A 25,382-nucleotide genomic window follows, 5' to 3' on the forward strand; every position below is an offset into this window, starting at 1 on the left:
AAGATTTGTTTTTACTCTTGATAACGAATTGTGATTGTGGGGTTTTCAGCTCTTTTGCAGATGTACAGGATTTGGGGATGTAGCAGATTCACGGGGTGTCCTCAAATATGCGGTTGCACAGACATGTGGGGTTGCACGCGCACTTCGGGGTTTCGATGGATGTCGGGTTGTTACAAATCTCAAGATTGTTTCTTTAATCGAAAGTGTATGAATAAATTCAATTTAAATTTCGTACTTTGTTTTTACGGATTTTCATTAGGTGGACCCTTCTATTTTGTGGAGTGTTTGAAATTGTTTTTGCTCAAGGATATTCTGATAAGCATATAGGTTTGACTGCCGGTTTCAGAGTGCGGGCAGATTTGGGGGCGCGCTCTGATTTGAGGTTGTACAAAGATTTGGGGCCCGTGCGGTTTTGGGGCTGTGTACATATTTCTGGGTGCAACCGGATTTGTGTCTGTCGGTGGGAGTCTGGGCGATGGTTGGTTAACAAATCTCAAGTTGTCCATTTATAGAAACTTGAAAAATAAATGCACTTTGAACGTTGGTCTCTGTTCTTCTTATCACTTAAATGTGACCAAGCTACTCTGTGAACGGTGGGAAACGACTCCCGCTCTGGTATAATCTAATGTTCCTTTGGGGGGGGGGGGGGTCAGCATATTTAGGGGTGCATAGGTATTTGGTGTTGTGTACCGATTTAGGAGTTTGCGAGTGTCTGTGCACACGGATAGTCGGGGTACATGTTGATTTGGGAGCCCACACAGATATGGATGTGCGTACAGATTTGAGGATGTATGCAGAATTTGTGTGTATGTCGGCGCATATAGGTGCACAACGATTTGTGGGTGTCCGTGGATTTGGGGTTGTTACGAATCTCAAAATTGTTCATTTATAGAGCCTTGAATAATAAATGCCTTGTGTCGGTGCATTTGGAGGAGTAAAGAATCTCAATATTGTTGTAATGTTGAAGCTTTATTAAGAAATCTATAAATATATCTAAACTGAACATTGTTCTTACTATTTCCTTAAGGTACAGGGAGCTACTTTGTGAACCTTTTGAAATGATTGTTTTCTCTTTCTGGGATAAGGACATGTGTATATGGGGGTGGCTGTAAGAACGAGGATAGGTAGGTGATGGAAAAGGGATGCGCTGAGCCTGATGGTTTGAGATGTGTCTATTTTAATGCAAGAAGCATCATGAGCAAATCGGATGAACGTTGAGAGTGGATCAAAACTTAGAGCTATCATGTGGTAGCCATTACAAAGACTTGGATAGCTTGGGGGCAGGAATGGCGACTTAGAGTGCAAGGCATTTGAAGATTCAGAAAGGACAGGGATGGAAGAAAAAGATGACGGGGCGAGTTACAGCTGATCAGACACAGTGCCACGGCTGCAAAAAAGGAGGGATTGCGCACTGAGTATCTGTGTGTGAAAGTTAGAAACCGGAAGGAGTCAATAACTCTACTGTGTGTTTTTATAGACCACCCAATAGTAACAGGAACATTGAGGAGAAGACCGGGAGCAGATTCGAGAATGGTGCAGTAAGAAGGGGTTGTCGAGATGGGCGACTTTCATTTCCCAATATTGATTGGCATCTCCCTATTCAAGAAAGGGAGTTAGAGTTAGCCTAAGAAATTATAGACCAGTAAGCTCTACGTCAGGGGTTGGTAAATCGATGAAGAATATTCCGAGAGGCAGGATTTATGAACATTTGGAGAGGCATATGAATATTCAGCAGGGCTTTGTGAAAAGGCTGCCCGAATGAATTTTTTGAGGATATGACTAAACACGTTGATGAAGGTAGAACAGTGGATGCAGTGTATATGGATTTCAGCAAGGCATCTGATAAGCGAACCCAGGCAAGGCTTGCCGAGAAAGTCAGAATGCATGGGATCTAAGGGGACATTCCTTTGTGGATCCAGAGCTGGCCTGCCCACTGAAGGCAAAGAGTGGTTGTAGACGGGTCATATTCTGCATGGAGGCCGGTGACCAGAGTTGTGCCTCAGGGATATGTTCTGGTACCCCTATTAATATGAAGTTTATTAACGACCTGGATGAGGAAGTGAAGTGATGGGTTAGTAAATTTGCTGATGACCCAAAGGCTGGGGGTGGTGTGGATAGAGTGGAGGGCTGACAAAGGTTGCAATGGGACATTGATAGGATGGAAAACTGGGCTGAGAGGTGGCAGATGGAGTTCAACACAGACAAGTGTGAGGTGGTTCATTTTGGTAGGTCAAATATGATGGCAGAATATGTCATTAATGGTAAGACTCTTGGCAGTGTGGAGGATCAGAATGATCTTGGGGTCAGTGTCCATAGGACATTCAAACCTGCTGTGCAGGTTGACTGTGTTGTTAAGAAGGCATACAGTGCATTGGCCTTCATCAGCCGTGGGATTGATTTCAAGTGGCGAGAGGTAATGTTACAGCTATATAGGACCTGGCCAGACACCACTTGGAGTATATGCTCAGTTCTAGTCACCTCACAGCAGGAAGGATATGGAGACTATAGAAAGGGTGCAGAGAAGATCTACAAGGATGTTGCGTGGATTGGGGAGCATGTCTTGTGAGAATAGGTTGAGTGAAGTTGGTCTTTTCTCCTTGGAGCGACGGAGGATGAGAGGTGATTTGATAGAGGTGTATAAAATGATGAGAGGCATTGATCATGTGGATAAATAGAGTCCTTTCCCCAGGGCTAAAATGGCTAACACGAGAGCACACAGTTTTAAGGTGCTTGGGAGTAGATACATAGGAGATGTCAGGGGTAGGTTTTTCACGTAGAGTGGTGAGTGCGTGGAATGGGCTGCCTGCGACGGCGGTGAAGGCGGTGGGCCTATTCAGAGACTCCTGGATAGGTACATCGAGTTTAAAAATTCGAGGGCTATTGGTAACCCAAGGTAATTCGCAGGTTAAGTCGGTGGTGAGGAACGCAAATGCAAAGTCAGCGTTCACTTCAAGAGGCCTAGAGAGGTAACAGCAAAGACGGCCTGGCTTATTCAATGGAGGCAAAAACAGGAAGGGACAGATCCAACAGCAGGGTAACGGCCTGACCTACCCCACGGATGCGAGGACGGGATACTGACGAGACGAACCAGAAACCACACTAGAACCCAGGGCCACTTGTATTCCCAGCCCCAAGACAAGGTGTTTAATCACTAGATACCCTCTCCAGGGAGACCCAGCCGGGTTGCTCAGGCCAGGCTTGTGATGTTCCCATGTACAAAGATTATGATAACCATGTCATCTCGAGGTTAAGGTGTTTCAGACTCCGTAATTTGATTTTATTTTAACAATTTGGGTAGTAAAATGCTTTGAGACCCAGTTATACTTCATCTCAAAGTGAGATGTAATCTCCCTATTTTAAGTTTACAGTAATCTTTATTTGGCACCTGGGTGTGTGGGATCGCCTATTTTAAATTAACAGGGTTTACTGGAGATTCAGAGTTACTGCACCCTGTCAATTCGAGTTTAGTGGCGAGTTGTTCTCTCTGGCTCCAGCTTAACTAATTGGATTCTTCTCGTTTCAATGTCTTCTCACGGGCACTTTCACGGGCATTTTGTGGCCTAGGAAAATGAAGAACATGTCACTGTCTGGCTCGGTTGTGATGATGCGGGTGGTGGGAAAATCATCCCTCGTGTGCTTCTTGATCTCTTCACTCGAGATTCAGAATCACGCAACCCTGCCACGTTGCTCTTGCCCATGCATTAGAGTTAGTTCAGATTAGGATTTAGAGACCATAAAACCATAGGGTATAGGAACAAAGGTAGGGCATTCGTCCCATCGAGTCGTCTCTCCATTCAATCATGGCAACTCTCACAACACGCTGGAGGAACTCAGCAGGTCTGGCAGCATCCGCGGAAACGATCAGTCAACGGTTCGGGCCGGCACCCTTCGTCAGGACTGACGAGGGAAGGGGCACAGGCCCTATAAAGAAGGAGGGCGGAAGGTGGGAAGGAGAAGGCTGGTAGGTTCCAGGTGAAAAATCAGTAAGGGGAAAGATAAAGGGGTTGCAGAGGGGAAGCAGAGAGGTGGTGGGCTGGAAAGGTGAAGAAGGAATAGGGGAAAACAATGGGTAGTAGAAGGAGGCGGAACCATGAGGGAGGTAGTAGGCAGCTGGGGGAGGGGGCAGAGTGACATAGGGATAGGGGAAGGGAAGGGGAGGGAATTACCGGAAGTTGGAGAATTCAATATTAATACCAAGGGGCTGGAGAATACCTAGACGGTATATGAGGTGTTGCTCCTCCAACCTGAGTTTAAATGCCCCTTCAATTATGGGCTGATGCAATTCTTCCGTTCATCCCCACTCCACTGCCTTCTCTCCATGCCCTTTGATGCCCTGGCTAATAAAAACCTATCTATCTCTGCCTGAAATGCACCCAATGACTTACCGCTCGTGGCTACAAATTCCACCGATTTACTACCCCCTGACTTAAGTCATTTCTCCACATCTCTTCTAAATGGACGTCCTACAATCCTGAAGTCGTGCCTTCTTATCCTGGACTCATTGGTCATGGGAAATAACTTTGCCATATCTAATCTGCTCAAGCCTTTTAAAATTTAGTATGTTTGTATGAGATACATCCTCGTTCTCCTGAACTCCAGCGAATACAGGCCAAGAGCTGCCAGACGTTCCTAATATGGTAACCCGTCATTACCTGGAATCATTCTCGGGGATCTTCACTAAACCATCTCCAATGTCAGTATATCACTTCTAAAATAAGGAGACCAGAACTGCACACAATACTCCAAGTGTGGTCTCAGGAATGTCCCGTACAGCATCGACATAGCGTCCCTGCTCTTATATTCTATACCTCTATAAATGAATGTCAACATTGCATTTTCCTTCATCAGCACCGACCTAACCCGGAGGTTAATCTTTAAGGTATCTTTCAGAAGAATTCCCAAGTCCCATTGCATCTCTGCATTTTCAATTCCTTCTCCATCTAAACAATAGTCTGCCCGTTTATTTCTTCCACCAACGTGCATGGCCATACACTTCCGACATTGTGTTTGATTTACCACTTTTTTGCCCATTCCCATAAACTAACTATGATTCTTAGGGAGACGTAAGGTACAGGGATCTGCGGATGTAGATTTCAAATTATGATTTATGGTCAGGCATGTGGAGTGTTTCAGGTCCGATTTGCGCCTCGGGACAGGGAAGTAGCTGGCTTAGAGGTCATATGTTTAAGATCAAGGATGTGGGGAGGTAGAGGTCAGACTGGCGATAGGGGACATGATTGCGGCGGGATAGATGTCTGGTTAGGGTTCAGGGAAAAGGAAGAGTGGTGCTAGGGGTCAGATTAGATTAGAGTTTAGGTTCAGCGATGTGGGGTGTTAGAGGTCAGATTAAGGTTTAGGGCAGCAATGAGGCAATTTAGAGTCCAGTTTAGGATTTAGGGAAAGGGATGTTTGTAAGTTAGTTTTCATATTAGGAAAAGGGGCGGGAATGTAGGAAGTTATAGTGCAGATTAGGATTCCGGGGTTGGGATGGGATGCTGTGGGAGAACAGATTTAGGTTTGGTGACAGGGGGTTGCGGTGTTAGAAGTCAGGTTATGTACAGGGGTAGGGTTGTGAATTAATGAAAGTGAGATTGGGTTTAGTGACAAGCATGCTAAGTTTCATGCCTGTCCAACCTCTCCCTATAGCACAATTCACCTTGTCCTGGCAACATCTTCGCAAACCTTCTCTGTAATCTCTCAAATATACACACACAGACACACACACACACACACACACACACACACTTTCACTGTCTGTCAATCTCAGCCCCCACGAAGCACTCCAGCACTCCACTCAGCCAATCCCAGACGTCACTCTCTTGCAAGCACTTTCCTATCCCCCGCTATTTTCTTGCGGTCCACAGCACTGCTGCTCCCAATGTCCCGGTCAATAAGACGACCGCACGGGAATAATAGCTTGTAGACGATACGGTGAATAAGAAGATCCGGAGCCCAGACTGGATACATTGAAGCTGCACCTGGGCTGCGCTCAGGGCGCGTCTTTATTAATCAACTGGAGCACCGAGGTGAGCGGATATTTCACCGCGCTGATCACCTGCTCTCGGAATTTCGACTGAGTCACTGCGTAAATAAATGTGTTCGTGCACAAGCTAAAATTCCTCATCAAAACGCCGAACTCATGAAATATCCATTCAGAATCGTTGAAATTGAAACCATTTCCTTTGACCTGATAATATATGAAATTCACTACCAGTGTCATCCACAGGAGGATGAAGGTGCCGGAGAGGGTGAAGAGTAAAACCACAGACCTCCTCCTGCTCTCCATCTCCGGGTCACTGCGGTTCTCCCCCTTGCTCTGACCCTTCAGCCTCTTACGGACCCGACTGGCCACTAAAATGTGCCTGACTGTCAGAGCGTTGAGCAGCAGGATCGCAACAAAAGGGAGCAAAGGAGTTAAAACAGTCTCCAGCCAAGCCTGTCCTACCCACCCGGGGTCAGTGGTACCTTTGTCCCTGAGTTTACAGAACCACGGCACATTGTCGATGATCACTTTGGGTTCTAAGAGGAAGTATCGGGGTATGTTTTTCAGACAGAACAGCACGCCGGTTGTTGTTAGAACCACAGCCGCAGTTTTCCCAGTGCAATATCTTGTTTTCAGCTTCTGGCAGCAAATGGTGACAAACCGATCAAAGGTGAAAGTGACGGTGAACCAGACAGAACAGTCTGTGGCTGCGAACCTGAGTACGTTGTTAACCCTGCACACGGGAGTAATGTTCAAAAAACTGTACTTAAAGTAATTGTTTTTCATTCGGTAGAAAATGACCTCGGTGACAATGGTCAGTAGATCGGCTGCTGCCATGGCCACCAGGTAGCGAGTGGTGCAGGTAGAAAGGCCGCACTTTCCCCGGGACAGGATCACGATCGCCACTAAATTCACTGGAGAGAGAGGGAGAGAGAGGAAGAGAGAGGGAGAGAGAGGGAGAGAGACAGACAGGCAGACAGACAGACAGATAGACAGACAGAGATAGAGAGAGAGATGAGAATAGACACTGGCATTACTGAACAAGTTCTCCGGAAATTAACAGGGGATATGTATCATCTAAAGATCAGGAGTGCGAGAATGTTTAAACGGCTAACATTTGACACGGGTCACGCTATCCTTGAACTGTATTCCTCACTGTGCCAATAAGACGTTGTGTCACTAATCGTCGATGCTAAAACCGAGCTGCATGAACGACAGCGATCGGTGCTATCTCTGATTCCATCGCTAATGGAGCCGGTTTCACTGATTTGGCCGTGACTGAGCAGGCCTCGAGAAACTCGGCATCTGGTGGACCTGAGGGATCCGGAGGGTAACAACACACACAAATTACTGGACGAATTCAGCAGCTCAAGTAACAAGCAACACACATCAAAGTTGCTGGTGAACGCAGCAGGCCAGGCAGCATCTCTAGGAAGATGTACAGTCGACATTTCAGGCCGAGACCCTTCTTCAGGATGAAAAGATGCCCCAACCTACGACGTGTCGCAGAGGGAAAGCCGGGTCTAATTTGTAAACAGAAGCTGATGGCCTCATTAAATAACTAATTCTACAGCGCTCTGCACTTGGATAAAACTGTTCAGCATGTCTGTGGACACTGACTAAGGTGATTAAAAGCAAAAATAATAGATTATGAAGACACGCAGTCCTCTTTTATTGTCATTTAGTAATGCATGCATTAAGAAATGATACAATATTTTCTCCGTTGTGATATCACAAAACACAGGGCAGACCAAGACTGAAAAAACTAACAAAACCACATAATTATAACATTTAGTTAGAACAGTGCAACCATACCATAACTTAACCAACGGGCAGTAGAATCCGATTGTCACAGACTCCAAAAGGAAACATAAAACACAGGACCAGGTGTTCAGTCTGATCAATTCCTCGGAAATAGTGAACTTCACAATATAAAACCCTCCTAGTCCCATCTTCAGGTGAAAGTGCCTTTCTCCAGCACGGGTATAAATCTGGATGAATTCTCATCAAAGCCCATCCAGTAGGAGAGTTCCATTAGGACTATTCCGGAAAAGGTGTCATTAAAGACACGAAAGAAAAGTCCGAGTCCATCTCTCTGGCGGAGGAGAGACAGACGATTTGATTCGTTTGTCATTAAATATGCAAAATAAGCATTTCAGATTGACAGGATCGATATCCCTGACGGATATTTGTGCAATGGTCATCAAGTGCGAAGCTTGTCAAATGATCACAAACAGTCCGCACCAGTTAACATACAGAAACACCAAACATAAACTCCACTCACTCACCAGGAACTCCAATGACGGCAATAAACACGTACAAATTTTTCTGCAGACTTCTGTAACTATCTAACATTGAGGACATTTTCTCCGTCCAGTGATTCCACCCGCTGTGCTACCGGCGATCTCTCCGAATGAAATGTTAAGGTATTATAAGCCTGAGGCTTTTAATACCATTTAGCGACCCCACAGGGGCAGACTTCAACTGATTTAGAAATAAATGTTTTCAAGTTATTTCCAAACCGATTACGTCAGACATGTGCATTCACCACAGTGACAGATAGTAATGGATAGTGTGATGTACTCAGGGCTGTAAATTGCGAGTAGCATTCATCCAGCAAAGGGAATCTTGTTTTAAATGCTATCAAACCCAGATTATCACCTGTTGATGGTCTCGGTGTGACTTTTCTACATCAGTTGAAGAATTGGTAAAGCAGATCGACTAAGAGTAAAACGGCCGCTCCACCGTGATTCTGTAGCAAATACAATCGAGCATCATCTGAATGCAAAATCAAGCACGTAAAAAAAAATTGCAGATGCCGGAAATCAAATCAACACACACATTTTAATTCTACTTCCCATTCTCATTCCACATGTCAGTCCATGGCCTCCTCTAGTGCCGTGATCAGGCCACACAGGATGGAAGAGCCACACTTTACGTTCCGTCTCGGTTGGCACCAACCTGATGCCATGAGCAGTGGTAACTAGAACTTCCGTTAGTGCTCGCCCCGTCCCCTTCACCATTCCCCTACTCCCGTTTCCCCCTCTGGTCTTATCTCCTTACCTGCCTATCAACTCCCTCTGGTTCTCGCCCTTCCCTTTCTGCCATGATCTTCTACCCTCTCTTATCAGATTTTTCTCTCTCCAACGACTTATCTGTTTCACGAAATAACTTCACCCCTGCCCACTCCCGCTGCCACCTATCTCCTACCACATTGTTCGCCTTTTTTACTTCCCTTCCCCGGCTTTCCTGTTCTGAATTCTCTTTTTTTTTAAGACCTAATCAAGGATTTCGGCACGAAACCTAGACAATTCTCTTTTCCATCGAAGCTACCTGGCATGCTGAGTTCCTCCGGTATTTTTTTTCCACGTTGCTTTGAATGGAAACACATCCCTCTTTCCTGATTATCATTAACCTTCCTCAGGGTACCAGAAGTATACCAAACTTTGTCCCGGGTCAAAAACATGTCTCTGTTCATCTTGATTGCAATAAATGTTTGCTCTGAGAAAAGGAACCCGTCGCTTCCCTCCGTTTGTCTTACATCTACATGGAACAGCGAAAGGTAAAGCCCAGGAACAGACCCTTCGGCCCACAGTGTCTGTGCCAACCATGACGTCACATTCAATGGATCCTAACTCACTCTACATGATCGGTCTCCCGACATTTCCTGCCCGTCCGTGTGTCAATCCGCACAACAGTGACTGTGGGCATTTGGGTCACTGTTCTTAGATATTTTTAATCATGTGTGTTAATAAGTAGCCCCCAAGAAGGTGTCTGAACCGTCTGAGATGTCGCATCAATTATATGTGCTTCCATTGTAAATATGTACTTCAAAGGCACCATTTGTCAGACACAAGATATTGAAGTAAATTATGTCATTACAGCTTGTGAAATTGTGCTGAATCGCCTACTGTTACCAATGTCCTTCTAATTATAACCTCGTGATGTACTTTGTGTGTGGAAGTCTCTACCGAGAGGGTCACCGAGGCAATATCTGTTGAGGTGTTGAATAAGCACTATCACCACCGACCTCAGCATGACCCACCCCGAACCCAACTCAGCAGCCTAAACTTGGGTGTGAGCATGTGTTGATAATATCACACCGTAGAGCCAGAGAACACAACAGTGAGCTGGAGAGGCGGAGAGGAAACTTCAGTTCTCGATGTTTAGTACATCCCTGTGTGTCTATGTGTTTGCTCCTTTGACTGTATGTGTGCCTATATGTCTGTGTGTTTGTGTGTACGCGCCTGGTGTTTATTCGTGTGACAGTATGCGTTTACAAGTGGGAGTTTGTGTTTCTGTATGTCTGTGTATTTATGTGTCTCTGTCTGACATTATCAGTCTGTGGAGGTTGGCTGTGTACGAGCATTTGTCGGTCTTTGTTTGTCAGTGTGGGTGGCTAGTTGTATGTGAGTTTGTGTGTACGTCTTTGTTAATGTGTGTGTGTGTGTGTGTGTGTGTGTGTGTGTGTGTGTGTGTGTCACTATTTGCTTGTGTCCGTGTATGTGTGTGCTTTTCAGTTTCACTGTGCGTGCCTGCGTCATTGTCTATGTTTGGGCGTGTGTGTGTGTGTGTGTGTGTGTGTTCTTGTGTTACCGTGTCTGTGATGAAGTGTGTGACTGTGTGTGTGTCTGAATATGACTACTGAGTTTGAGACAGTGTGATTGTATGTCTGTGTCGGTGTGTAAAAGTATGTGAGTACTTGTGTGTGTATGTGTGTGCGTCAGCGGTGTCTGTCTCATGTGTCTTTGTGTCTACGTGCTCGTGAGTGTCTGTGTGTGTTTGTGTTTTGGTTACGGAGTCTGTGTGCATGTGTGTGCGTCTGTGTCTATGTGTAGGAGCCTGTGTGTGTTTGTGACTATAACTGTCTGTGCCTAGGTCTCCCTTTGTATGAGTATGTGTGTGTGTGTGTGTGTGTGATTGTGTGACTCTGAAAGTTGTGTATGTCTGTATCTGTTGTTGTTGCGTGTCTGATCCTGCTGATGTTTCTTATAGATTTTTTGTGTTACCGAGTAGCACAGTGCTCGTTTCTCTCTGTTGGATGTGTATATTTGGGTCTGTCTGCATGTCAGTGTGTATATCGCGATGTGTGTGTACATGTATGTCTGTGTGCTTGCGCATGTGCACGTGTGTGGGGGCCTCTGTGTATGAGTGTGCACGTGTGTCTATGGCTGAGTATTTCTGTGTGTTTTATTTCTGTGTCTGTTGTTACACATGTAGGCGCTCGTATCTCTATCTACGTGTGTGTGTGTAACTGCTATACCGTGTGCTTGTGTCTGTATGCGTGCCTCTGCGTATGTCGGCTTGTTTCACTGCTTTGGGGATCCGCGCAGATTTAGGGGCACCTTTCTGAGTATCGGGTTCACACAGATTTGGTGCGTCCAGATTTATTTGTGCGTTTTCGAAAATGTCGATGCACACGGCTTTGAGACTACACACAGATATGGGTATGTCAGCGAATTTGGAATTGCACACGACTTTTGTCATGGTCTGGATCGGGTTCCCTTTAAATTTACTTTGTTTGTGTTACGATCCGGACCGTTGACTCCCTGTTTCCCTTTGGTTCCCTGTTTTCCCGTGCCCCTCGGACTTGGTGATTGGTGGCATTTTACTCTTGGCTGAACCGGCAGTTTATAAGTCTCGGGCTTTCAGCCGTTCGGCTCGAGAGCTTTAACGAAGTCACCGAGAGCCAATGTCATCTGGCCGGAGCCAGCCTAGTCTCCTCCCGAAGCAAGTCCAGTCTTCGCCCGAAGCAAGTGCCAGCCAGCCGCCTTCCCTTGTCAGAGAGGGTCAGTCAGAGTTGACACGCCGGGGCGAGTCAAGAGCTTGCTGCTGCTTGGAGCGTACTTGTGTCCAGTTATAGTACTGTCCATGGCTGTGTGGTCTCCGTAACCACGTCCTACGTCTAAAAAGGGTCGCGGCCCTATACTATGGAAGGGTCCTGACCCTGTGTCAAGAAGAGACCCGACTCCGTCCTGTGTCTAAGGAGGATTCCCGGCTCAGTGTCTATGCCCTGTGTCTGAGTCTGTCCCGTGAATAAGAAGAGACCCTGGCTCCGAGGTTTCACGTATCACGTCCTGACTCCTGAAGTTTCAAGTATCAAGTCCTGGCTCCGAGGTCCGTGTTCCGAGTCCTGGCTCCGAGATCCATGAATCCGAGTCCCAGCCCGGACCCTTAGTTCCAACCTAGTCCAGGGCCTTAGTCTTTGTCCATTACGCTATTCCCGCTTCTGCTTTGGTCTCCTTGTAACAAGCAATAAACTCAATTTAGTTAACCTCACAAGACGTGTTTGTGTCTTGCATTTGGGTCCACCCGGGCTCCCAGCGGCCACTTTGTGACAACTTCTGTGTGTTTGTAATGACGAGACAGCCATTTTGAGAACTGCTGGAAAGGATTCTTTGTCTGAAATAATCCAATGCGTGTTTGTCAGCGGGTTTGGGGTGCACTTTGATTTTGGGTGCACTCTTATTGAGGATGTGCGTAGATTTAGGGGCGTGCCTTCGAACATGTGGCTGCACACAGATTTGCATGGCATAGGTGCATTTGGAGGGGTGACAGGTTGTTTCATTAATAGATATTTATCAATGACTCTTTAAATGCACTTTTAAATGAACTTTGTTGTTGATATTTCCTTAATGTGTTTAAGGTGAACTGTTTGAAAAGATTTGTTTTTACTCTTGATAACGAATTGTGATTGTGGGGTTTTCAGCTCTTTTGCAGATGTACAGGATTTGGGGATGTAGCAGATTCACGGGGTGTCCTCAAATATGCGGTTGCACAGACATGTGGGGTTGCACGCGCACTTCGGGGTTTCGATGGATGTCGGGTTGTTACAAATCTCAAGATTGTTTCTTTAATCGAAAGTGTATGAATAAATTCAATTTAAATTTCGTACTTTGTTTTTACGGATTTTCATTAGGTGGACCCTTCTATTTTGTGGAGTGTTTGAAATTGTTTTTGCTCAAGGATATTCTGATAAGCATATAGGTTTGACTGCCGGTTTCAGAGTGCGGGCAGATTTGGGGGCGCGCTCTGATTTGAGGTTGTACAAAGATTTGGGGCCCGTGTGGTTTTGGGGCTGTGTACATATTTCTGGGTGCAACCGGATTTGTGTCTGTCGGTGGGAGTCTGGGCGATGGTTGGTTAACAAATCTCAAGTTGTCCATTTATAGAAACTTGAAAAATAAATGCACTTTGAACGTTGGTCTCTGTTCTTCTTATCACTTAAATGTGACCAAGCTACTCTGTGAACGGTGGGAAACGACTCCCGCTCTGGTATAATCTAATGTTCCTTTGGCGGGGGGGGGGGGGTCAGCATATTTAGGGGTGCATAGGTATTTGGTGTTGTGTACCGATTTAGGAGTTTGCGAGTGTCTGTGCACACGGATAGTCGGGGTACATGTTGATTTGGGAGCCCACACAGATATGGATGTGCGTACAGATTTGAGGATGTATGCAGAATTTGTGTGTATGTCGGCGCATATAGGTGCACAACGATTTGTGGGTGTCCGTGGATTTGGGGTTGTTACGAATCTCAAAGTTGTTCATTTATAGAGCCTTGAATAATAAATGCCTTGTGTCGGTGCATTTGGAGGAGTAAAGAATCTCAATATTGTTGTAATGTTGAAGCTTTATTAAGAAATCTATAAATATATCTAAACTGAACATTGTTCTTACTATTTCCTTAAGGTACAGGGAGCTACTTTGTGAACCTTTTGAAATGATTGTTTTCTCTTTCTGGGATAAGGACATGTGTATATGGGGGTGGCTGTAAGAACGAGGATAGGTAGGTGATGGAAAAGGGATGCGCTGAGCCTGATGGTTTGAGATGTGTCTATTTTAATGCAAGAAGCATCATGAGCAAATCGGATGAACGTTGAGAGTGGATCAAAACTTAGAGCTATCATGTGGTAGCCATTACAAAGACTTGGATAGCTTGGGGGCAGGAATGGCGACTTAGAGTGCAAGGCATTTGAAGATTCAGAAAGGACAGGGATGGAAGAAAAAGATGACGGGGCGAGTTACAGCTGATCAGACACAGTGCCACGGCTGCAAAAAAGGAGGGATTGCGCACTGAGTATCTGTGTGTGAAAGTTAGAAACCGGAAGGAGTCAATAACTCTACTGTGTGTTTTTATAGACCACCCAATAGTAACAGGAACATTGAGGAGAAGACCGGGAGCAGATTCGAGAATGGTGCAGTAAGAAGGGGTTGTCGAGATGGGCGACTTTCATTTCCCACTATTGATTGGCATCTCCCTATTCAAGAAAGGGAGTTAGAGTTAGCCTAAGAAATTATAGACCAGTAAGCTCTACGTCAGGGGTTGGTAAATCGATGAAGAATATTCCGAGAGGCAGGATTTATGAACATTTGGAGAGGCATATGAATATTCAGCAGGGCTTTGTGAAAAGGCTGCCCGAATGAATTTTTTGAGGATATGACTAAACACGTTGATGAAGGTAGAACAGTGGATGCAGTGTATATGGATTTCAGCAAGGCATCTGATAAGCGAACCCAGGCAAGGCTTGCCGAGAAAGTCAGAATGCATGGGATCTAAGGGGACATTCCTTTGTGGATCCAGAGCTGGCCTGCCCACTGAAGGCAAAGAGTGGTTGTAGACGGGTCATATTCTGCATGGAGGCCGGTGACCAGAGTTGTGCCTCAGGGATATGTTCTGGTACCCCTATTAATATGAAGTTTATTAACGACCTGGATGAGGAAGTGAAGTGATGGGTTAGTAAATTTGCTGATGACCCAAAGGCTGGGGGTGGTGTGGATAGAGTGGAGGGCTGACAAAGGTTGCAATGGGACATTGATAGGATGGAAAACTGGGCTGAGAGGTGGCAGATGGAGTTCAACACAGACAAGTGTGAGGTGGTTCATTTTGGTAGGTCAAATATGATGGCAGAATATGTCATTAATGGTAAGACTCTTGGCAGTGTGGAGGATCAGAATGATCTTGGGGTCAGTGTCCATAGGACATTCAAACCTGCTGTGCAGGTTGACTGTGTTGTTAAGAAGGCATACAGTGCATTGGCCTTCATCAGCCGTGGGATTGATTTCAAGTGGCGAGAGGTAATGTTACAGCTATATAGGACCTGGCCAGACACCACTTGGAGTATATGCTCAGTTCTAGTCACCTCACAGCAGGAAGGATATGGAGACTATAGAAAGGGTGCAGAGAAGATCTACAAGGATGTTGCGTGGATTGGGGAGCATGTCTTGTGAGAATAGGTTGAGTGAAGTTGGTCTTTTCTCCTTGGAGCGACGGAGGATGAGAGGTGATTTGATAGAGGTGTATAAAATGATGAGAGGCATTGATCATGTGGATAAATAGAGTCCTTTCCCCAGGGCTAAAATGGCTAACACGAGAGCACACAGTTTTAAGGTGCTTGGGAGTAGATACATAGGAGATGTCAGGGGTAGGTTTTTCACGTAGAGTGGTGAGTGCGTGGAATGGGCTGCCTGCGACGGCGGTGAAGGCGGTGGGCCTATTCAGAGACTCCTGGATAGGTACATCGAGTTTAAAAATTCGAGGGCTATTGGTAACCCAAGGTAATTCGCAGGTTAAGTCGGTGGTGAGGAACGCAAATGCAAAGTCAGCGTTCACTTCAAGAGGCCTAGAGAGGTAACAGCAAAGACGGCCTGGCTTATTCAATGGAGGCAAAAACAGGAAGGGACAGATCCAACAGCAGGGTAACGGCCTGACCTACCCCACGGATGCGAGGACGGGATACTGACGAGACGAACCAGAAACCACACTAGAACCCAGGGCCACTTGTATTCCCAGCCCCAAGACAAGGTGTTTAATCACTAGATACCCTCTCCAGGGAGACCCAGCCGGGTTGCTCAGGCCAGGCTTGTGATGTTCCCATGTACAAAGATTATGATAACCATGTCATCTCGAGGTTAAGGTGTTTCAGACTCCGTAATTTGATTTTATTTTAACAATTTGGGTAGTAAAATGCTTTGAGACCCAGTTATACTTCATCTCAAAGTGAGATGTAATCTCCCTATTTTAAGTTTACAGTAATCTTTATTTGGCACCTGGGTGTGTGGGATCGCCTATTTTAAATTAACAGGGTTTACTGGAGATTCAGAGTTACTGCACCCTGTCAATTCGAGTTTAGTGGCGAGTTGTTCTCTCTGGCTCCAGCTTAACTAATTGGATTCTTCTCGTTTCAATGTCTTCTCACGGGCACTTTCACGGGCATTTTGTGGCCTAGGAAAATGAAGAACATGTCACTGTCTGGCTCGGTTGTGATGATGCGGGTGGTGGGAAAATCATCCCTCGTGTGCTTCTTGATCTCTTCACTCGAGATTCAGAATCACGCAACCCTGCCACGTTGCTCTTGCCCATGCATTAGAGTTAGTTCAGATTAGGATTTAGAGACCATAAAACCATAGGGTATAGGAACAGAGGTAGGGCATTCGTCCCATCGAGTCGTCTCTCCATTCAATCATGGCAACTCTCACAACACGCTGGAGGAACTCAGCAGGTCTGGCAGCATCCGCGGAAACGATCAGTCAACGGTTCGGGCCGGCACCCTTCGTCAGGACTGACGAGGGAAGGGGCACAGGCCCTATAAAGAAGGAGGGCGGAAGGTGGGAAGGAGAAGGCTGGTAGGTTCCAGGTGAAAAATCAGTAAGGGGAAAGATAAAGGGGTTGCAGAGGGGAAGCAGAGAGGTGGTGGGCTGGAAAGGTGAAGAAGGAATAGGGGAAAACAATGGGTAGTAGAAGGAGGCGGAACCATGAGGGAGGTAGTAGGCAGCTGGGGGAGGGGGCAGAGTGACATAGGGATAGGGGAAGGGAAGGGGAGGGAATTACCGGAAGTTGGAGAATTCAATATTAATACCCAAGGGGCTGGAGAATACCTAGACGGTATATGAGGTGTTGCTCCTCCAACCTGAGTTTAAATGCCCCTTCAATTATGGGCTGATGCAATTCTTCCGTTCATCCCCACTCCACTGCCTTCTCTCCATGCCCTTTGATGCCCTGGCTAATAAAAACCTATCTATCTCTGCCTGAAATGCACCCAATGACTTACCGCTCGTGGCTACAAATTCCACCGATTTACTACCCCCTGACTTAAGTCATTTCTCCACATCTCTTCTAAATGGACGTCCTACAATCCTGAAGTCGTGCCTTCTTATCCTGGACTCATTGGTCATGGGAAATAACTTTGCCATATCTAATCTGCTCAAGCCTTTTAAAATTTAGTATGTTTGTATGAGATACATCCTCGTTCTCCTGAACTCCAGCGAATACAGGCCAAGAGCTGCCAGACGTTCCTAATATGGTAACCCGTCATTACCTGGAATCATTCTCGGGGATCTTCACTAAACCATCTCCAATGTCAGTATATCACTTCTAAAATAAGGAGACCAGAACTGCACACAATACTCCAAGTGTGGTCTCAGGAATGTCCCGTACAGCATCGACATAGCGTCCCTGCTCTTATATTCTATACCTCTATAAATGAATGTCAACATTGCATTTTCCTTCATCAGCACCGACCTAACCCGGAGGTTAATCTTTAAGGTATCTTTCAGAAGAATTCCCAAGTCCCATTGCATCTCTGCATTTTCAATTCCTTCTCCATCTAAACAATAGTCTGCCCGTTTATTTCTTCCACCAACGTGCATGGCCATACACTTCCGACATTGTGTTTGATTTACCACTTTTTTGCCCATTCCCATAAACTAACTATGATTCTTAGGGAGACGTAAGGTACAGGGATCTGCGGATGTAGATTTCAAATTATGATTTATGGTCAGGCATGTGGAGTGTTTCAGGTCCGATTTGCGCCTCGGGACAGGGAAGTAGCTGGCTTAGAGGTCATATGTTTAAGATCAAGGATGTGGGGAGGTAGAGGTCAGACTGGCGATAGGGGACATGATTGCGGCGGGACAGATGTCTGGTTAGGGTTTAGGGAAAGGGAAGAGTGGTGCTAGAGGTCAGATTAGATTAGAGTTTAGGTTCAGCGATGTGGGGTGTTAGAGGTCAGATTAAGGTTTAGGGCAGCAATGAGGCAATTTAGAGTCCAGTTTAGGATTTAGGGAAAGGGATGTTTGTAAGTTAGTTTTCATATTAGGAAAAGGGGCAGGAATGTAGGAAGTTATAATGCAGATTAGGATTCCGGGGTTGGGATGGGATGCTGTGGGAGGACAGATTTAGGTTTGGTGAAAGGGGGTTGCGGTGTTAGAAGTCAGGTTATGTACAGGGGTAGGGTTGTGAATTAATGAAAGTGAGATTGGGTTTAGTGACAAGCATGCTAAGTTTCATGCCTGTCCAACCTCTCCCTATAGCACAATTGACCTTGTCCTGGCAACATCTTCGCAAACCTTCTCTGTAATCTCTCAAATATACACACACAGACACACACACACACACACACACACACACACACTTTCACTGTCTGTCAATCTCAGCCCCCACGAAGCACTCCAGAACTCCACTCAGCCAATCCCAGACGTCACTCTCTTGCAAGCACTTTCCTATCCCCCGCCATTTTCTTGCGGTCCACAGCACTGCTGCTCCCAATGTCCCGGTCAATAAGACGACCGCACGGGAATAATAGCTTGTAGACGATACGGTGAATAAGAAGATCCGGAGCCCAGACTGGATACATTGAAGCTGCACCTGGGCTGCGCTCAGGGCGCGTCTTTATTAATCAACTGGAGCACCGAGGTGAGCGGATATTTCACCGCGCTGATCACCTGCTCTCGGAATTTCGACTGAGTCACTGCGTAAATAAATGTGTTCGTGCACAAGCTAAAATTCCTCATCAAAACGCCGAACTCATGAAATATCCATTCAGAATCGTTGAAGTTGAAACCATTTCCTTTGACCTGATAATATATGAAATTTATGACCAGTGTCATCCACAGGAGGATGAAGTTGCCGGAGAGGGTGAAGAGTAAAACCACAGACCTCCTCCTGCTCTCCATCTCCGGGTCACTGCGGTTCTCCCCCTTGCTCTGACCCTTCAGCCCCTTACGGACCCGACTGGCCACTAAAATGTGTCTGACTGTCAGAGCGTTGAGCAGCAGGATCGCAACAAAAGGGAGGAACGGAGTTAAAACAGTCTCCAGCCAAGCCTGTGCTACCCACCCGGGATTAGTGATAATAGTTCCCTTAAGTTCACAGAACCACGGTACGTTATTGATGATTACTTTGGGTTCCCAGAGGAAGTAGCGGGGAATGTTTTTCAGACAGAACACTACGCCGGTTGTTGTCAGAACCACTGCCGCAGTTTTCCCGGTGCAATATTTTGTTTTCAGTTTCTGGCAACAAATGGCGACAAACCGGTCAAAGGTGAAAGTGACGGTGAACCAGACAGAACAGTCTGTGGCTGCAAACCTCAGTGCATTTATAACCCTGCACACAGGGGTAATGCTCAGAAAACTGAACATAAAGTAATATATTCGACTGAAAATGATCTCGAAGACAATAGTCAGTAGATCGGCCGCTGCCATGGTCACCAGGTAGCGAGTGGTGCAGGTAGAGAGGCCGCACTTTCCCCGGGACAGGATCACAATCGTCACTAAGTTCACTGAAGAGACAGAAAGGGAGAGAGAGAGAGAGAGAGAGAGAGTCAGACAGACAGCGACTGAGTGAGAGCAGAGAACAAACATTGGGCATTACTGCACAAATTATCCGGGAATTAACACGGGATCAGCTTCGGCTGACGATCAGTTGTGCGAGGATGTGAAAACGGCTGCAAATCTAACATCTGGCACCGTCACACTGTCTTTGAACTGTTCTCCTCACTGTGCCAATAAGACGTTCTGTGACTAACCGTCCGTGCTAAAAGCGAGCTGGATAAACGACAGTGATCGGTGCTAACCCTGATTCCATCGCTGATGGGGCCATGAGAAGCTCGGCATCTGCTGGGCCTGAGGGATCCGGAGAGAAGCAGCACACACAAATTACCGGAGGAACTCTGCACCTCAAGAAACATTTATGCATTTGAACAAACACTGACCGTTTCGGGCCAAGATCCTTCTTCAGCACGAAACGATGCCGCAGTTTACGACAGGTCTCAGAGGGAAAGCCGGGTCAATTTAGTAAACAGTAGCTGATGACTCAATTAATTAATTAATTCTACAGCGTAGTGCACTTGGATAAAACTGTTCAGCACGTCTGTTGACATTCATTCAGGTGACCAGCCCCAATTATTAACCAACGGGCAGTGGAATCCAAAGGGAAACATAAATCCGAGAACTGGGTGTTCTGTCTGATCAATAGCTCAGAAATAGTGAATTTCACAATGTAAAACCCTCCCAATCCCATCTTCGGGGGAAAGTGCCTTTCTCCAGCACGGGTATAAATCTGGACGAATTCCTATCAAAACCCGTCCAGTCAGAGAGCTGCACCGGGACTACTCTGGAAAAAGTGTCATTAAAGACAGGAGAAACGTTCTTGGCGATCGATTGTGGCGCAGGAGAGACAGAGAATCTGATAGAAAGGAAGGACATAAGCCGGGAGGATGTGGAATCGATATGGGTAGAGCTGCGTAACACTAAGGGGCAGAAGACGCTGGTGGGAGTTGTGTACAGGTCACCTAACAGTAGTAGTGAGGTCGGAGATGGTATTAAACAGGAAATTAGAAATGTGTGCAATAAAGGAACAGCAGTTATAATGGGTGACTTCAATCTACATGTAGATTGGGTGAACCAAATTGGTAAAGGTGCTGAGGAAGAGGATTTCTTGGAATGTATGCGTGATGGTTTTTTGAACCAACATGTCGAGGAACCAACTAGAGAGCAGGCTATTCTGGACTGGGTTTTGAGCAATGAGGAAGGGTTAATTTGCAATCTTGTCGTGAGAGGCCCTTTGGGTAACAGTGACCATAATATGGTGGAATTCTTCATTAAATGGAGAGTGACATAGTTAATTCATAAACAAAGGTTCTGAACTTAAAGAGGGGTAACTTTGAAGGTATGAGACGTGAATTAGCTAAGATAGACTGGAAAAAAGCCACTTAAAGGATTGACGGTGGATATGCAATGGCAAGCATTTAAAGGTTGCATGGATGAACTACAACAATTGTTCATCCCAGTTTGGCAAAAGAATAAACCAAGGAAGGTAGTGCACCCGTGGCTGACAAGAGAAATTAGGGATAGTATCAATTCCAAAGAAGCAGCATACAAATTAGCCAGAGAAAGTGGCTCACCTGAGGACTGGGAGAAATTCAGAGTTCAGCAGAGGAGGACAAAGGGCTTAATTAGGAAGAGGAAAAAAGATTATGAGAGAAAACTGGCAGGGAACATAAAAACTGACTGTAAAAGCTTTTATAGGTGTGTAAAAAGGAAAAGACTGGTAAAGACAAATGTAGGTCCCCTACAGACAGAAACAGGTGAATTGATTATGGGGAGCAAGGACATGGCAGATCAATTGAATAATTACTTTCGTTCTGTCTTCACTAAGGAGGACATAAATAATCTTCCAGAAATAGTAGGGGACAGAGAGTCCAGTGAGATGGAGGAACTGAGTGAAATACTTGTTAGTAGGGAAGCGGTGTTAGGTAAATTGAAGGGATTGAAGGCAGATAAATCCCCAGGGCCAGATGGTCTGCATCCTAGAGTGCTTAAGGAAGTAGCCCAAGAAATAGTGGATGCATTAGTGATAATTTTTCAAAACTCGTTAGATTCTGGACTAGTTCCTGAGGATTGGAGGGTGGCTAATGTAACCCCACTTTTTAAAAAAGGAGGGAGAGAGAAACCGGGGAATTATAGACCGGTTAGCCTAACGTCGGTGGTGGGGAAACTGCTGGAGTCAGTTATGAAAGATGTGATAACAGCAGATTTGGAAAGCGGTGAAATCATCGGACAAAGTCAACATGGATTTGTGAAGGGAAAATCATGTCTGACGAATCTCATTGAATTTTTTGAGGATGTAACTAGTAGAGTGGATAGGGGAGAACCAGTGGATGTGGTATATTTGGATTTTCAAAAGGCTTTTGACAAGGTCCCACACAGGAGATTAGTGTGCAAACTTAAAGCACATGGTATTGGGGGTAAGGTATTGATGTGGATGGAGAATTGGTTAGCAGACAGGAAGCAAAGAGTGGGAATAAACGGGACCTTTTCAGAATGGCAGGCGGTGACTAGTGGGGTACCGCAAGGCTCAGTGCTGGGACCCCAGTTGTTTACAATATATATTAATGACTTGGATGAGGGAATTAAATGCAGCATCTCCAAGTTTGCGAATGACACGAAGCTGGGTGGCAGTGTTAGCTGTGAGGAGGATGCTAAGAGGATGCAGAGTGACTTGGATAGGTTGGGTGAGTGGGCAAATTCATGGCAGATGCAATTTAATGTGGATAAATGTGAAGTTATCCACTTTGGTGGCAAAAATAGGAAAACAGATTATTATCTGAATGGTGGCCGATTAGGAAAAGGGGAGGTGCAACGAGACCTGTGTGTCATTATACACCAGTCATTGAAATTGGGCATGCAGGTACAGCAGGTGGTGAAAAAGGCGAATGGTATGCTAGCATTTATAGCCAGAGGATTTGAGTACAGGAGCAGTGAGGTACTACTGCAGTTGTACAAGGCCTTGGTGAGACCACACCTGGAGTATTGTGTGCAGTTTTGGTCCCCTAATCTGAGGAAAGACATCCTTGCCATAGAGGGAGTACAAAGAGGTTTCACCAGATTGATTCCTGGGATGGCAGGACTTTCATATGAAGAAAGTCTGGATGAACTGGGCTTGTACTCGTTGGAATTTAGAAGATTGAGGGGGGATCTGATTGAAACGTATAAAATCCTAAAGGGATTAGACAGGCTAGATGCATGAAGGTTGTTCCCGATGTTGGGGAAGTCCCTAACGAGGGGTCACAGTTTGAGGATAAAGGGGAAGCCTTTTAGGACCGAGATTAGGAAAAGCTTCTTCACTCAGAGAGTGGTGAATCTGTGGAATTCTCTGCCACAGGAAGCAGTTGAGGCCAGTACATTGGCTATATTTAAGAGGGAGTTAGGTATAGCCCTTGTGGCTACGGGGATCAGGGGGTATGGAGGGAAGGCTGGGGCGGGGTTCTGAGTTGGATGATCAGCCATGATCATAATAAATGGCGGTGCAGGCTCGAAGGGTCGAATGGCCTACTCCTGCACCTATTTTCTATGTCTATGTTTCTATATTTCTCATTAAATATGCAAAATCAGCATTTAAGATTGGCAGGATCGATATCTCTGTCGGATATTTGTGCACAGTCATCAAGTTGGAAGCTTGTCAAATGATCATAAACAGTCCACACCGGTTAACACACAGAAACACCAAACAAGAATTGTTCTGCTCACTCACCAGGAACTCCAATCACGGCAATGAACACGTACAATGTTTTCTGCACACTCCTGTAACTTTCCCACATTGAAGACATGTTCGGTGCCCAATAATCCGACTCCCTGTGCTACAGGCGATCTCCCGAAATGAAATGTTAAGGCAGCAGAAGCCTAGGGTTTTTTAGTACCATTTTACGACTCCACAGGGACAGACATAAACAGATTTATAAATAAAGAGTTTCAAATTATTTCCATACCGATTACGTCAGACGTATGCAATCCCCGCGGTGGCAGTTAGTGATTTTTTAGTCAATTAATTGTGAAACGGCAAACAATGGATAATGTGATGTCCTCAGGCCTGTAAATTTGGAGTAACATTCATCCAACAAAGGGAACATCTTCTTAAATACCATCAGACCCTGTTGTTTGTCTCGGTGTGACTTTTGTCCATCAGTTGAGGAATTGGTAAAACAGATCGACTAAAGGTAAAACGGCCGCTCCACTCTGATTCCACACCAATTCCGATCGTTCCTCATCTGAATGCAACTACAAGCACGAAAAAAAAATTGCAGATGCTGGAAATCAAATCAACACGCACATTTCAATTCTACTTCCCATTCTCATTCCGGCACGTCAGTGCATGACCTCCTCCAGTGCCGTGATCAGGCCACACAGGTTAGAGGAGCAACACTTTATGTTCTGTCTGGGTTGGCACAAACCTGATGCCATGAACAGTGATAAATAGAACTGCCGTTCATGCGCATCCCGCCCCTTCACCATTCTCCAACTCCCGTTTCCTTCCCTCCCCTTATCTCCTTTCCTGCCCATCAACTCCCTCCGGTTCTCACCCTTACCTTTCTGCCATGATCTTCTACAGTCTCCGATCAGATTTTTCTTTCTCCAGCCATTTATCTTTTTTTAAGAATTAACTTAACCTCTGCCCACTCCCGCTGTCACCTATCTCTTACCACATTGTACGTCTTTTTCACTTCCACTGCCCCGCCATCTTACTCTGAATTTTATTTTTATTTTCCAACTCATCATGGATTTCAGCCCGAAACGTAGACAATACTCTTCCATAGAAACTACCTGGCCTGCTGAGTTTCTCTAGTATTTTATCGTATTGCTTTGAATGGAACCTCATCGTTTTTTCTTGATTATCATTAACCTTCCTGAGGGTACGAGAGGTATAACAAACTTTTCCAAAAACGTGTCTGTCTTCATCACGATTGAATCAAATGTTTACTCTGAGAAAAGAAATGACGCTTCTCTCCGTTTGTCTTACGTGTATAAACAGCGGAAGGTAAAGCACAAGAACAGACCGTTCGGCCCACAGTGTCTGTGCCAACCATGACGTCACATTGAATGGATCCTAACTATCTCTACATAATCGGTCTCCCTCGATTCCCTGTCTGTCGATCTGTCGGCCCTCACAACAGTAACCGTGGGCCTTTTGGTCTCTATTCTTAGGTATTTTTAAACATTTGTGTTAATTAGTTGCCCCCCCCCCCAAAAGGTGGCTGAATAGTCTGAGCTTTCGCATCAATTATATGTGCTTCCACTGAAAATATGCATGTCAAAGGCACCATTTGACAGACACAAGAATATTGAAGTAACTTATGTCATTGCAGCTTGTAAAATTGTGTTGAATCGCCTACTGTTAGCAATGTCCTTCCAATTACAAACTTGTGATGCATTTCGTCTGTGGAGGTCTCTACCGAGAGGGTAACCGAGAAAATGTCTGTTGTGGTGATGAATAAACACTATCACCACCAACCTCAGCATGACCCAACCCGAACCCTACACCGTGGCGTGCAAACTCAGAGAAGCTGGGGGTGTGTATGGATGAATCATAGCACCCTGTATCTTCACTGGGACCCACTCCAAACTCTGCCCCGTGGCGTGCAAACTCAGCAAAGCTAGGGGAGAGTATGGATGAATCAAACCTCCCTGTATCTTCACCAGGACCCACCCGAACGCTACCGCATGGCTTACAAACTCAGCAAAGCTGAATGTCAATATGAATGAATCAAACCTCCCTGTATCTTCACCAGGATCCACCCGAACGCTACCCAATGGCTTACAAACTCAGCAAAGCTGAATGTGAGTATGG

The 25,382-nt window shown here is 45.7% G+C and overlaps 1 pseudogene; it reads right to left on the bottom strand.

Annotated features, from left to right (window-relative positions):
* Positions 1-18,637: 18,637 nt before the first annotated feature.
* Positions 18,638-24,033, bottom strand: LOC140192376 (probable G-protein coupled receptor 139; annotated as a pseudogene).
* Between the last annotated feature and the right edge of the window lie 1,349 nt (positions 24,034-25,382).

The sequence above is a fragment of the Mobula birostris genome, unplaced genomic scaffold (genome assembly GCF_030028105.1).
Source record: "Mobula birostris isolate sMobBir1 unplaced genomic scaffold, sMobBir1.hap1 scaffold_1250, whole genome shotgun sequence".
Taxonomy (NCBI): domain Eukaryota; kingdom Metazoa; phylum Chordata; class Chondrichthyes; order Myliobatiformes; family Myliobatidae; genus Mobula; species Mobula birostris.